Source organism: Manacus candei, unplaced genomic scaffold (genome assembly GCF_025592945.1).
Source record: "Manacus candei isolate 608988 ecotype Guabito, Panama unplaced genomic scaffold, ASM2559294v1 h1tg000064l, whole genome shotgun sequence".
Lineage (NCBI taxonomy): Eukaryota > Metazoa > Chordata > Aves > Passeriformes > Pipridae > Manacus > Manacus candei.
The window spans coordinates 1,760,824-1,776,549 of record NW_026138112.1 but is presented as its reverse complement, the minus strand read 5'-3'; the positions used below and the strand labels follow the sequence as shown (position 1 = coordinate 1,776,549).

The 15,726-nt window shown below is 48.5% G+C and overlaps 1 long non-coding RNA gene across 1 annotated transcript; it reads right to left on the bottom strand.

Moving 5' to 3' along the window:
• Positions 1 to 1,414: 1,414 nt before the first annotated feature.
• Positions 1,415 to 13,456, bottom strand: LOC127478926 (uncharacterized). The gene is made up of 4 exons (XR_007907406.1): positions 12,380 to 13,456; positions 6,321 to 6,572; positions 2,760 to 2,919; positions 1,415 to 1,795 (listed from the first exon to the last, which is right to left on the bottom strand). It is a non-coding gene; the product is annotated as an uncharacterized LOC127478926 (long non-coding RNA).
• Positions 13,457 to 15,726: the final 2,270 nt, after the last annotated feature.

Genomic DNA, 15,726 nt, shown 5'->3' with positions numbered 1-15,726 from the left:
TGAGCAAGATGCTCAGAGGCAAAGGGGATTTTTGAATCAGCTTGGGTGGCCATCAGCTATTTCAGGTTGGGCTGATTTCTGCAGGCCCTTGGCAGCATTTCTGGGGAGGCTTTTTTGAAGCTGTGTCCTTCAGCTGAACCCTCCCCAAGCCCCTCTTTTTCTGACCACCCCAAGGAAAGTGAAATTCCTTGAGGAAAATAACTTTCAAACCTCTCTGAGTTTTAAAAGTCCTATTAGACTAATTTTTAGGATGCAGGGAGAGGAAAGCTTAAGCTAGAAAAACTAGTGGAAAAACTGATCTTATAAAGCAGTGGATGCTATCAGGGAAGTGAGCAATTTCCTGTAAGCACCATAACCAATGCATTTCTGCTAGAGCAGACCTGTCTCACCTTCCCAGCAGCATTCCCTCTACCTGCCCTGTTCCTGGAGCCCATTTCAACAGCTCCAATGGTGTGATGCACTTCAGTGACCTATTAGCTGTCACCTGCTCAGGACATAGCCATGGCACATTTGCCATTGTGTAAAAGCAGCAGCAGCAAACATAACACCTTAAATAAACGTTCAGAGGCTGCAGAGTGGTGTAATTAATCACAGGGTCTTTCACAGGCAGCAGCAGGGAGGGGGAAGCACAAGGCAAGGGTGTGGGAGGAGGGACATCAGGGTCCCCTTCTGCTGCCTGTCCCCATCCTGCCCTGCCAGAGGCTACAGGAGCCAAGGGATGAGAGACCAGGCAGCAGCTGGAGTTGGAGTCAAGGTCAAGCTCCATTTCACAGCTCATCCCATTTTGTGAGCCCTGACAAGTGACAGTTTCCCCAGCCTGCTTTGTTTGGGCACATCCCTGATCAGCAGATAAGTAGCCCTCATTGCCAGGGTCTGCAGAGGTGTAAAGTTAAGACTGCTCCAAACCCACTCTCTGCCCTGCAGGACTTGCATCTTCCCTTTCCCACATTCCCCAGGGCCCAGACCCGCTGACACAGACAAGAGATGTCAAAGGAAGAGACAGAAGGAACAGCTTAAATACCCTGAACTGCATCCCTCCAAATCCTCCCTTGGCAGACAACCAGCTCTCAGCTCTCCTTCCCTGCAGTTATCTCCTCCTGCACTCCCTGGGAATGTACTCCATTGGGATGCTGGCTCCTGCTGCCCACCCAGCAGCTGAATAGCTGCACCAAGGGACACAAAGTCTGGGGACTGCTTGGGAAAAAAAACCAGGAAGCCTCAAATTTAAGACACAGCAGAGTCTAGAACACAGCACACCTCTGTCAGCACACCTTGCTGCCCAACAGCAATGCTCTCCCTCGACAGCCAGCCCCCAAGTTCATCAGCAGAAGTAACTGGAATAGCTTAAACCTGGGAGAAAACTCCACCATCACCACTTGAGGAAGTCTTCAGGGACTCTTGGACTCACCAGGATGGCAGAAATGGCAAGTTGGGAGCCAGCAGGACTTCTCCAGGGTGAGCTGACTGATGCCTTGGCTGAGCCCTCTGCTCTTCCCGACCTGAATCTTCCCTCATCCAAGGACACTGGTCAATGCAGAGGTGTCCTCCTGATTCAGAGGGGCACTGCCCTCCCCTGAAGAGATAGAGACAAGAAAAGGTGTTTTTAGTTCCTGACATTGAGCAGAAAACTAAAGCATAAGTCCTAAAGGCTGTCAGCATTCACCCTGAGCCCCAAGGTCAGCCCACCTGAGTCATGTCTCCTCTTCCTCCCTTTTTTTCAGCCCCACTCCCTGTTCTCTCTGGAAGGCTGGCATTCTCCTGCTCTGACCAGCTGCTGGAGCAACACACCAAAGCACTGCAGAGCAGCAGAAAAAAAAAACCCCAAACATATATATAGCAGCCTTTGAGCCAAGCTTTTAATATTTCATCTTTCTTTTTCTGCCAGAAGAAAGTAAATTCCTTATGCTGGCTGGGCTGCAACCTCAGCACCACATCCCTGTGCCTCAGACAGCCCTGGCTGCCAGCCCCTCCAGGCAGATGGGGAGTGCAAGGCTCATCTTCCTCCCACACAGCCCCTTCTGCTCCAGCATCCCTTGACACTGGTCAGGCAGCACAGCGGGGACGAGGCACTGAGGGGACAGGGAGCCTGGGCAGCTGCCTAGGAACTGCAGAATTCAAGATGCTGCAGAGAACCCCACACTGAGCTCCACGAGGCACCCGGATGCCTCGATGGACCCACTCTGGTGGAAGAACTTGCCTGGGAAAGGTGACAGGTCAGCAGGCACCAGGTCACCCCGAGTGGCACCTGCCAATCCCCGCCACCGAGCTCCGCGTCAAAGCCAGCCGCCACCCCACCGGCACACAAACCATCCATCAGGCATCGTCTGTGTCAAAGCCAGTTTTTATTTGTAAATTTAATGTCTGTAAAGTATTTTGGCTTTAAATTATTCCGCAGCCTCCCCTCGGTTCAGCGGCGCTTCCCCGTCTAGACAGAACAATCTTGTTGTCAGCGAAACAGATTCGCCCTGACATCCCCGCCGCGATGCCGCTGCTGTTTTGTAGGATGGAAAAGAGCTAAAAAGCCCTTTCTTTACTGTTTTGAAATGTGATTCCTGTCCATTCAACTTCAAACAAACGCCTCAATAAATAATCCTGCTGTCTTTGGTTTGATCTCTCCGTGTTGGGAAGATGCATGGATGGAGAAAGGGGGGATGGCTCAGCATCTGTTGGGTCTGGCATCTCCCAGTGCTGCTTGCAGCGTGCCTGCTCTCCTGGGAGCAAGGGGTTCCCACCTCTCCTGCTCTGTCTTTCAAACCCACCTGCTTTGGCTCTCTCCCAGGCTGCAGACCAAGGACTGGAGCGTGGAGATCTCTGTGGCAGCAAAGCCCCTGCTCCCAAACACTGATCTGTCTGATCCTCTGCAGCTGCGGGACAAACCTTGGATGGCTGGTAGGGAGATGCAGGACAGGCATCAGCAGCCTGAAAGAGATATTAAACCAAGTCAAAACACATTTTGCATATCACTTGTTGCCAGGTCTCTGCCAGTATGAAAGACTACAAATACTTCCATTTTAATTTAAAAAGTACTTTTTCCCCTTGTGCACCAAGGCGAAGGTAAACGAGAACGAGCGTTCAGCAGCACCTCCTGTCAGCCTGTGGTACTTGGAGAGAGAAAACAGCCTGATCCAGCCAAAAATAACATTGCTCCCCTTTTGCTCTGTCAGTGACACATCCTTGATGTTTGCAGTCAGAAGTGACAGGTACCAGTTGGGGATCTTTCCATCTCCTCTCCTGGTAAGAGGAGGCACCCACGTAGCAGCAGGGAGGTGATCTCTACCTTGTGTGAGGCATTCCCTGCCTGGGCATCACCCAAGGGAAAGGCACAGAGGAGCTGGACACAATCAACAGGAACAGAGGGGCCTCCATCAGAGCAAGCTGAAGGTCAAGAGCTCAGCCCCAGGGATGCCTCTCCAGGGTGCCTGCGGGCAGGTGGGGATGGAGAAGAGTCTGAACTCACCAACAGGCACATCTACGGGTGGAAAAGGGACATATTACCTGATTTTATTCCCCAAATGCCCACAGACCTCCAGGAGGTGCCCAGTTCAGAACAGACTGTATCAGTCCTCCTGCATTAACATTTAATCCCAGTGCCAGAGCATCACACTGTAGATCAACTGCAAAAGCACTACACAGAGACACTCACCTCTAAATATTCAAGCAGAAAAAGTGCCTCTGAATATTCAAATAGGAAAAATGAAGTCATGAAGCAGGAACTTGTTTTCTGCACAGGCACCACCATCCAGCAGCGCAATGGGAAGAGCTGCACAAGAAAGAGCTGCTTCAGGGCACCTCCACCCCTGCTTCCCACCCTTCACCTCATTAATTCATCCCTGTCCTGCCCCCTGTGGAGATATTAACCCACTCCCAGGAGCAGTCAGGAGTTTCCCCCAGGGGCAAGCTGGCTCTGTCCCACAGGGAACAGGTCCCCTGGCTGTGCCACAGCCAAAGCCCCACATTTGGAGCAGCCCCCAGCACACCCACCCCAGCCAGGAGCAGATGGCCCCAGGATCCAGAGAGGCAAAGCGGGGGAAGATTCCACCATCCCAGGATGTGCCGTGCAGAATCAGCCCAAAGGACTGACTGTTCCAGGGAAAATAGCACCAGGAAAGCATGGCAAACAGCATATGGATGTGCCCCTTCCTGGGTGCATTGAGACCATCCCACACAAGATCCTCCACAAGCACAGAACCCAGAGAGGGCTGAGAGCATCCTGCAGCAGCAAGTTCTACTTTCTGCCTCCTCCTTTACCCAACTATTATTTACCAGCTCATGAATTCAGTGAGAAGGTTTTGCCCCGGGTCTGGGGGGATCAGCAATTGTTCCTTTGATCAAACCTGTACCTTCAGCACCTGCTCACTGTTGATGGAGAGCTGAGCAACCTTTCTCTCCTCACCCCCTCCACCTGCAGCAGCCCTGCTGATGACCAGACCCATGATAAATGGAGTCAGAGCTCAGTGGAGTGTTTGCTGTCCTCCTGGGATGGAGGTGTTAATGCATGGGCTGAGCTGGGGGCGGGGGAGTGAAGTGCTGAAAAATGATGCAGGCAAAGCTCATTATCACATCCTTAATAGCCCTGAAATTGCTGTGAGGGCCTCTGTCAGTTCTGCTCCCCCTGGGTGGTAGGGAGCCATCCCCATCTGTCTCAGCAGCAGGGCCTGGTCCCCTCTCCAGAGCTGCTGGCCACCCAAGCAGACAGGGCACCTCCACACTTGGAGCCAACGTCTCCACACCAGGTATTCCTGAGAGGAGCTGCAAAGGAGAAGTTGTGCTGGCTCAGCTCAGCACCTCTGCTCCAAATCCATTGACTCCAGGAGGGGGCACTGGCCTCAAGCATCCAGATTTTACTCCTAGGCTCTGCTCCTGCCCTCCACGATGAGAGGCAGAATGTGCCTCGATCTCCCTGCCTGTATGAAAGAGCTGTAACATCCTCCACCCACCTCGGTGAACATCTTTTGCTTTTAGTTCTTCTTGGGCACTCAAGAGCTTCACTGATACATTTTGGGGAATTTTCAGCCAGTTCAGAGGTGCTGATGGCACTTCCCAAGGTCACCCACCACCTGGGCCATGGCTCTGCTCAGGTGTGTTTTCAAGTCAACACATCATCACAGAATCCCAAACAGTTTGGGTTGGGAGAGACCTTAAAGGTCATCTAATTCCACCCCCTGCCATGTGTAGGGACACCTTCCACTAGACCAGGTTGCTCAGAGCCCCATCCAGCCTGGCCTTGGACACTTAACACATCCTGGATGTGCTGGTGCTCTCTCCAGTGGGAGATGGATGTGGACACCAACCACTTGGCTACAACCCACACTGAACAGCTCAGCCCCCACCAGTGACAGCAGGTGCTCGAGGTACTGCTTTGATCCAAGGAGCGATTGCTGGTCCCCCAGATCCAGGGCAAACCCTTCTCACTGAATTCAGGAGCTGGTAAAATACTACTCCTGGGTGAAGGAGGGGGCACAGGGCAGGAACAGGTCCCATGTCAGCACAGAGCTGGTGGCTGCACCTTTAAGTGCTGCATCTCAGTTCCACTTCTCGTGACACCTGCACCAAAGGGATTTGACGGCTCCCAAGAAATGCCAAGCCAAGAAGCTTTCAAGAACTCCTGGACTGCCTTTTTAAGAGGCAGGGCACATGTGCAGCTAATCCAGTCTTAAAACTAATGATTTAATTTACCTTAGGAGAAGCAAACCAGCATAAATTAATATCTCCCAGTAGTATAACATAAGCGTGTTTTATCTAGAGATTATGTTGATTAAATCATCAAGTGCCATAATCTTCCTTTCGTACCTCAATAAAAAAAATCCCTAAAAATATAGATATAGCCTTCTAAGCCACAGGGGGGAAGTGCACATTCATCTCCAAGCACTCTCCTCGCTCAGCAGTGTGTGCACATGAGACTCCCCACCCTGGAAGGAGCTGCTCCAGCTGGTGCAGTAAGGAGAGGGAAAATGAAGCTACGTGTTCCGAATGGAAGCGATGCCAGGAGGTGAAGGAGCTTGGAGTCGGTACAGGAGCCACACTCGTGGGGTTTCACTCTGCAAATGTGACTGAAGAGATCAGATCTGACTTCTCAAGGCCATGTGTCTGCTTTCAGGGTGTAAGACACCGAGGCCATTAGTCACACAAGCTGGAAGTTCGAGTGGCTCAGTTCCACCTCTCAGGGAGACGGTGCCTGAGCAGAGGGGGAAAGTACAGAGGCCCATTTCAAACATTTCCCTCCCACCCCTCTAATCTCGTTTCTGCTTGTTCCCGCTTGCTGTGCTCTCCACTGAACTGAAGGACTGCACCACCCACCCTGGTGAATCAACAAGACCTACCTTGGCTTTTTCCAACCGAGTCTGCACCTGCCAGGGGTTGTTTTTCAGACAAAGCCTGTTCCTGTGGGACTCAGCTGCAAACCCTCTCCTGCAGCTCTCTGCCAGGTAATCATGCATGGGCACTTCAGGTTTAATGGCTTTGTCTGCTGGCTGTTTGGATTGCTGGAGAGCTCTTGGGCAGGGCACTTCAGAAGCACAACACCTTTCATTTAAAGCCAGTTCAGAGCCTCGGTGGTGAGTTTGAAAGCTTCCCTGGAGAAGGACAAAGGGTTTGTTAGGGGAAGGTGTCCAAGGCCAAAACAACATCCCTAACATCAACAGAAAGCTCCTGCCATGAGAATGCAAAACCTAAACGCTCTTTATACTGACCACTGACACCAGCAGCAGGTCTCCAGCAAACAACCTGGATTTATGAGGCCAAGTCTCAACACGAGCAACATCGACTCACCCTCCTAGCCCCTGGTGTTGGTGTTTATGAAATAAGTGGATTTTGCAAAGAAAGGGCAATTAACAGACGTTGTTGTGTTCGGTTATTGAGAAGTTGGGGCAAGCAGCAAGAATCTGCCAGTGCTGCTGAGTGTGGGCTGCAGCCACCACAAGTCCCCTGCCTCAGTTTCCTCATAAACAAGGTAATTACTCCGCTGTTGTAAAAGCTTGGGAGCCTTCAGGAGAAAAACAGCATTATCTGAAAAAATATTTTAATACCCAAATGAAGCTGTCAAGAGCAACTCCCTGCCCAGTGTCTCAGGCAGAAAACACGTCTCCATTCAAACACCCTGTCCCTACAATCAAAAAATACACATCTTGTAAAGGAACCAGTTTCAGGTTCTGTGAGGAGGCCCTTTCTCAGCAAGAGGTTTTTTTCAGAGAGGAGACACAGTGTGCTGACTTGCAGCCTTACAAATCTGGAAGCTTCAAGAAGTCTCCTGACTTTTTTTTTTTTATTATTATTATTACTCATTTCTATGGTCCTGCAAACCTGCCTGATGATTCACAGAGCAGAGGAGGGTTGTGTTTCTTTCCTTGAACTCCTTTCAAACTAAAACTCAGACCCAAGCCCCTTTCTCCCCTAGAATCAAACCTCCATGTCTTACTGTATAGAATTGAATTCCCTAAAATGATTCAGGCGGAGGACTGTAATTTCAGAACAACTCTGCACATCCTTCTGATGTCATTTTACAGTAGAAACAACCTATATCTGACCCTCTCCCTCTGTTGTGAGTGTCTCTGTCTGCCCAGCTCTGAATAGCATTTCCCTCCTGGGCTTTGTAACCTCCTCAGTCCAATTAACAGGGTCTCCAAAAGCCTGGGGACTTCATTACTTCTAAATGAACCATCTTCAAACACACTAATGCCACTTGTCTTCTGCAGGACCCTCGTTCCAGGCAAGCCTGACATTTTGACAGACCTCCACACTCATTTTCACCGAGGAAATGCACCATTACACAAGGTTAATTTTTTAGGATGGATAGAAAAATCTCTTCCTCCAGGTAAATATTAGACAAACATCTACACACTGCGTGGAATTACATGTCAAGCCACTCGATAAAACCAACTTATCTACCAGGAACAAGCCTGTCAAATCCTTGGCACAGATGCCTTTCTCCCCCCATTTTAAGTCTAGAGGAAGGGAGGGGGGTTCCACTCATTGATCACCCCCACCCTGTCAGCACCATGTCTGCCCGTGCTTCAGCCTCCCTGCTGAGACAGCTGCCTTTGGAGAGGAGGATTTTGAGAGGATACCAAGAGAAAAGCCTTCCAAAAAAAACCCAAACAAAGTCACAGGGGTTGCTTGGCTTCTACCCTCACTCCCGGGGCTTTAGGCATGCTGGGAGAGTGCTGCTGTCTGCAAACACCACCTCTGCCACGTCTCCTCCTCACAGAACAGCCTGCAGGCAGCACAGAGGGTGCTCAGCTCGCCTGTGATAGCAGCCAGCACAGCCACATCACTCTGCTGCTGCTCACTCCCAGCAGCTCATCCCTTCCCTCGGCTGAGGGACTTGCTCCTCACTCCAATGCTCTCAACAGACCAGACCTACAAGTGTTTGCTTTTGGGTTTTTAATACATTCCCCCTCTCCCCAAGCTGGGGGCAGAAATCTTCCACAGCAGATCAGAGCCCACAGATGTCAGACAGCTTCTCTTCCTTCTTTTGTGATGCCCTGGGAAAGCCAAAGCTGGCAGGCAGACAGCCCAGGATACCTGGCAGGATGGACTTGATTGTCTCCAGCTAATGAGTTCCACCTCGGAGGGAGAGATCCTCCTTTCCAGGGGCCTCAGGTCCTCTCTGAGCTTCATCTAGAATCTGCAGGGACACTGCCATTCCACACTCAACATCCTGCACGAGCAAATGACTCATTATCCCCAGGGAGCTGCCATCTGTCAGCCCATCACGGACAGATCTGATTAACAGAACATCCCCGTGATCTCCACCTACTGCAAAGGAGAACGTGCTCTCTCCCAGTGGTTCATGCTAACACATTCTAACTTGGGATTTGCAACGAGCTTCTCGTACTCAACTACCAGACGCAGCTGATGAGCAGTAACTCGTTATCCAGAAATCATCGGGTTGCCGCTCTGGATGGAGCCAGAGGGAGAAGGGACAAGAGGGTAACGCTGAGGAAGAGGTGATGCACCCAGAGGTGAAGTTCTGAAGTAGCTGAAACTCTAGAGTAAAACCTTAAGGAAGGTTAAATTGCCCTCCAGCCCAGAGTACAAGCTAAGTTGAGGAAGGCATTTCTAGCTGGATTGCAGACCCAGCTCTCTGTCTGTGGCAGACATTTGCTCTCCCGAGCCCCGAGTCATCAAGTTTGCTCTCATTTACTTCTCTCCGTAGAAACCTTTGAGATTTGCATTTCAAAACCACTATAGAGGTAAAATCACTGCTGAGACAGGCAGCAGCAGGCACTGGATGCCCTTCACAGCACTGACCATGCGGGAAGGCAGGAATGCTCCTGCACTGGCAGCAGCTTCTCCCGCTCGTTCTGCTCAGCAGCAGCTGAGATTGCCACAGCAACAGGAGACAGGGGAGAAAAGTATTTCTCCAGAGTGTATTTGGTTGCTTTCAAGTGGATCGACACAGGAGAGTTCGTTTGTAAACGTCAAGAGCATGTCGGTGTGAAATTGGAAATGCGAGTGGGCGGCAGCACGGGCAGCACAGCTCAGGGGGGAGGAGGTTGAACACTGGGCTCACCTGAGCAGGGTGTGGACCCAGAGACCTGCAGGAGCTCACAGGGCCTCAGCACTCATTGACTGAGCAAAGGAAAACCCTTGTCACTAAGGCAGACAGCTCTGTGGCTGCTCCCCCCACGCTGGGCTCCAGGAGTTCTGTCTCCAGAACGCCCACCTTTGTGTGCGGGCACCACGAGGCTGAGCTGCATCCTGATGTTTTCCCCTCGGGAAGGGAGAGACCCCGGTGCTGATGTTCCCACTGCTCTGTCAGCTGAGCCATGTAACCAGACAGCAAACACGGACAGTAAGGTCGAGCAGGAGACTGTGCTCCTCCCCAAAACAATTGAAGAGGCTCATTAAACCGGTTAATAGGAGCAGCACTGACACCATGCCACAGCATTTTCGCTTTCCTTTGTAACAACATCCCAAAGGGCTGGAGCATTTGGCTCACTAAGTGGCACCTCAACAGTCCAGTTGAGATGTGCCAGGAGCAGGAGAGGGCAGCTCATCCTGAAAAACACAGAAGGTAATGAACCCCTTCTTGGATGAAGAGCGAGGCTCTCCCTGTGCTCTGGTGATGATGATGGCTGGGTTAAACACCCAGTGAACAAACAGGCTGGACAATTCAACCTCACTATCCTTCACTGCTCCCCCTCACAGCAGGCATTTGAGAGACTCATCTCCTCCCTAAAGGAAAATTTGGGAGAAGCAGGATGAGAGCTAAACAAACACTTATTCTGTCACATTTTTGTGATTCTGCTGACAGCCCATTCGGAGCACACTCGGCTCACTGAGAGAATACTGCAACAAGACAAGTGACAGACAGGGTCACAGGTCCAGGAGACCTCCTTGGTCAGAGGCATCACATCCAGAATCCCCAGTGATAAACCAAGAACCCAGACCCTGCCTGGCCATGCACCACATTCCTCTTCACCTGAGACACCGCATTGGTTCAACCAAGCGTTTGGCAATCAAAAGATGCAGAGGCAGTGAAAGGGCTCGCTGCAATAAATTAATTAAATAAAGAAAAGTACCAATGCCTTGGAATGTAAGTAAATATGCAACACCACCACTGAAACAGGGTGTGTAACAAGGCACGGTTGGTTGGCTGAGACACACCGACCATCTCTCCTGGGCTCGTGCCTCTGCTCGGCTGACTGGCTGCATCCATTAATTATACCCCCATTAGGCAGGCAGGAAACCCTCCCCACCAGAGGCACCTTCCTGCTCTGTCACTCAGCCCAGGAACATGACAGATACAACAGAGCTGAGGCATAATCGAGACAGAGCACCTGCCAGGCTGGATGGATAGGGAGAAACCCCTCTGCACAGAGGCTTTGCAGATTATTAATACCTTTGGTTACATGACATGATGAAGAGGCACTGCAGGCCTCGTGAAGGCCACAGCCAGAGTTTTTGAGGTTGCTCACATCCATTACAAGTGTACAATATGTTCCCCAAGGTCTCCAGCACTGGGGTGGCAGAGCAGCCACACGTGGCAGCCACCGGGACGAGCCAGCCCAGCACAGGAGCTGATGCATTTTTCATGCCCCCTGTGGCTTTCACATTATTTCAGTGCAAACAAAACCTTTCTTTCAGAAATCCAGCCTCAGCACTGGGAGGTGCCCAGCCCTGCTAACTGCTCCAGAGACTGCACTGTGGGGAGGCCCTGGCACAGGTTGCCCAGAGAAGCTGTGGCTGCCCCATCCCTGGAAGTGTCCAAGGCCAGGCTGGATGGAGCTCTGAGCAACGTGGGCTAGTGGAAGGTGTCCCTGCCCACGGCAAGGGGTGGAATGAGATGAACTTTAAGGTCCCTTCCAACCCAAACCATTCTGTGATTCCGTGATTCCCTCCAGGATCTGCTTCCCACACCCCCCACCTCCCTTGTCCAGACACACCGTGCAGCAGTCCAGTCATGAAAGCACCAACACTGCAGCTTTGCACCACAAAATATCTGCTAACTACTCACTTTTACAGCACCTGAAAAGGCCAAGCAAGCACCTGCTCAGAAGGATGAAATTATCAGGGAGCAAAGCCCTGCTCTGGCAGAGCCCATCACTGGATTGCCACCAATTTTCCCTTCCTTGGAACAAACAAGGGTTTATCCATCTTGGTTTTATCCAAGGGGACAGACACTTTATTTCTGTATTTCACCCAGACTTCCAAAGCTCTTCTCAAAACAATTATTTCAATGAAAGTGGAAACAAATCAATAGTTTTGAATTGTCTTCGGGGAGAAGGAGACCAACAGGCTGAGGCAGGGCTGGGAACTCTCCTGCCAGCTTTGCCACGTTATTTCCCTTCCCTGAACTGCAAAACTTCACATTGGGTACAAAATGAGCCCTAATCAATACTCTAGTGCTGAGATACTATTACAGACTGTGCATCCCTGGGTCCCAGGTCACATGTCAAACCCTCCTGCCATGTCTTACAGTTTCCCAGACAGCCTTAAAACCACAGGTTTAGCAATTCCCAATTTCAGTGGATGAGGTTTTTACTACCCCAGAAATCCTGTTCCATCAGAATATTTACCTCCTGAATTTATAGTGATTTTGTACAACTGCATTACATGATTTAGTACCTTTAGTATTCAGTCTGCCCTATTACATGATGCCTTGTGATGTACAAGGTTTGGAATGTTGCCTCCTAGTCACAAAAGAAAAAATATTCCTGTGACTATAATGCATTGTTAGTAAATTGCAGTTCATGGGCAACAGGCTATTTCTTCCCCAAAATGAATAATTATTCAGTGTTAACAGGAACTTGACATGATCAGCAGCTGCCTTCAACTGTCTGCATAACAGAAATCAGCCAATTGTTTATCAGACACCCATTAGCTCCCTGAACAAAAAAGGAAAATAAACCCCAAAACAGACAAAAACTTGACCTACCTCTCCATTTAATGACAGAAGCTGACGTAGAGCTCCATCCATGTGTCCTGAGCCAACCACTCTTCAAACCCATGTCCATCAGTGCAACCAGTCTGTTCACTTTATCACCCTTCAGTCACCAATTCCAACCAGGATTTAAACCATCAGGCAGAAAAACTTGACTTAAGACACCACTTTTAACCTTGACTCGCATTTGATATTTATTTTTGTTAAAGCTCATTAGCTTTGATGAACTGGGCTGGCCATTAAACCAGCAGAGATGTGCAGCCAACCATTGTCAAAAGAATCCTAACTCAATAAAAATAAGGAACTTCAATAAAGTGAAATGAAAAATGTATGTTTCATCACTATTCTGATTATTTTCCCCTCTCAAGATTCGGGGCAGAACATGGGGATGCAAATTAGAACTAAATGAAAAATGACAAAGCTACCTTAGGCACACAGAGTGACTGATAGCTTTCAAATTTAGGATTGATTAAATAAAGCAGTGGCTGTTTCCTGTGGGTTAGAGCTCTCTGTTCCAAAGCCCTACAAATGCCTGGCTTTGCTCAGAGCATTGCTATTTTAGAACCAAAGGCTTAAGTAACTCTGTCTGCTGCTTGTTCAGCATCTCAATTATGTGAGGGGAGTTTAGGCACCCACCCTGCTTATATATACACCAGATATTTTGCCTTTGTGTCTTTTTGTCACTTAAATGTCATTTGAATTTTGGTCCCAGGGTACAAGGTTTCTTTGAGTGACTTTCCCCCTCTGCCTGTTTATTAATGTCACATTGGGGGGGGTAAAAAAACCCAAATATTTTATGGGGTTTTCAGTGCTCATAAACCCAAAAAGTTCTGTAAGCATATTTAAAAACTAAACTAAATCAACATTTTCCATTCTTGCATAAAAAGGAGGAATCTAAATAACCAGTATTGATGGCACTGCAAAGAGACAGATACTTAAAGTATTACAAAATATTTTGGCATCCCGAAAGCCTGACATGATGTTAAATGTTAAAGGTGCTTCCCACATTCAGCATAACATTAAAATAATGGCCCTCTAACTGTACGAAATGTGAACTGTCAGTGACAACAGGTTTTCTAAATAATTCAGTATATATTAAACGTTTACTTTTAGAACTGGAGAAACTAAAACTAATAACAAACCTTAGACACCCATTCAGATTTTCTTAGGTCATTCAGCATTTGCTATTTGGAACAAGAACCCAAAAGCTGCTTTTTGGGTTTTTTTCTGAAGGAGGAAGAACCTCAGTTACTCACAAGTGTCACAGCAATTTCTTGCTCTTTCAGGGTGTATTTTTTTAAGTTCCCTAGAAATTAAAAAAAAAAATTGCAAAGAATTAAGGTTTCTGTCACTCAATCACTTTGTCTCTTTACAAAATTCAATAAAAAGCACATGAGCTAAAAAAAGACAATTTTATTTATTAGCTTTTGTCCTTGAAAAAAGCCTCTGTGCGTGAGTGTGATGTCAAAAGGCCCCTGGAATTTGGCTCACTGATCTGGCTGCTGTCCATTTGAACATCTAATGGCTGGGAGGGATGTCTTTTTTATTTTACACGTTTCTCAAGGCAATGAAAAAAAATGCTTAATATGAGTCAACAGCCAATTCCAATTTAACCCTCAATAAAAGTGTTTTTGGCAGAAGGGTCGCCTTTCTTTAAAATTACTATAACCACGAGTTAAAAACCACTTCATAATGAGGATTAAATTGTTTCATACCTGTAGCAAAGCTGTTTCTGTTCACTGAGGGTTTGAATCCTTCAAGACTGATGATAGGCAGGCAAAGAGCAGACAGAAAAGCCAATTTTCTCTTGGAATTTAAGCAAGACCTTGTCCATCTCCTTGAGTAACTTGTCTCTATTTTTCCAACCAGTGGCAGGAAATCTTCAGTTCTACAGCTGCTGTCTATACTCTTGATCTCCACATGCCTCATCCTCACCACAGCACATCTTGAGCATCCTTTTAGGATTAAAAAAAAAAATGCACTGCTTCCCTGAGTGCACAACAAGGCACTGCATTTCATCATTTCCAGCCTTGCAAATGGCTCAGGCCATTACAGAACAGCCTGCCTGGAAAAACAGGGTACAATATCCAGGTACTTTGTGAGACAGATCTACTCTTTATGCTGATGACTTTCATTTCATAAAGAAACTAAGGATGAAGTAGCCTATAAACAAAATACCTTCAGAGCAGCAGTTAAATCTGAACAAAGAGGGCTGCAAGCCCATACTCAGGACTGCCAAACCCAGAGGTTGATCCAGGGGCAAGGAATTCTGGCATAAGGAGATTCAAGACTGGTATGGAAGAGCAGAGCACAAGTTTGAGATGAAGTTTTGCCACCTTACACGTGGAAGCAGTGCCTGATTCACCATGAGTTTATGTAGCCCCTGTCCCCAGTCCATCCAACACACACTGACATTCCTTCCATCCCACACAGACTCCTCACTGTCCTCGTTCTTCCTTGTCTTCTCCCACTCCTTGATCAACACCACAAGGTGACCCTTAGGAGAACAGCAACATCTCAGCAGTTGGGTGTCCACAGGGTTTTCAGGAGAAGGAAGTGGTTCAACAGTCCCACAGGTATTCACTTCCAGAAGACTCTCCAAATTCTGACCAGGGATTGCACTGGAAACCTGTGTCCCACCCCCATCTCCCTTTTCAACACCTCCCATGGGAAGACAGGCTTTGGCTTGGGAGAGCAGCTGTTCTTTCCCCTCTGATGGTGAGCACATGTTGTAGATTCAGATTAAGATGTGGTGTTGAAGCTGGTTAATTACATTTACACAACATGCATCTGTACCTGGCTCTAAAGGAGCTGCTGCACATCCACACTCCTACCAATACCCAAAGTTACCCCAAAACAGGGAACATCACAGCAGCAGAGATCAGCTGCTGTCAGCAGGTTTTATCTCCCCAACACTGAACCAAACTTCCCAGCTGCTTCCACAAATATAGATATTGATAAAATGATATAGACAGGAAATAAATCCTGCTACTCACTTAAGCACTTTTTATTATTAGAACGATGATGTTCATTTTAAGACTCGGTGACAAATCCTGTTTGGTACATCACCACCTTATTAAAAACCTGTGACACGTGCAGAGAATGTTAAATTATATTAAGTAAGCTGTTAACTTGACAAAATCCAGGCTGCTGCTTTCTGCCTGACTAAGCTGCAGCAAAGATGGCACGTTGTCAAGGGGTGGGAAACATCCTCTCCTTCCTTGCCAAAGCTCCAGATCCAGTTGAAACTCCAAACAGCAAAAATCAGTAAGGTGTCTGTCACATCAAGAACTCAGCCATCACACTCCACTCCAGACCCACGTACATGCATCAGTTTTTGG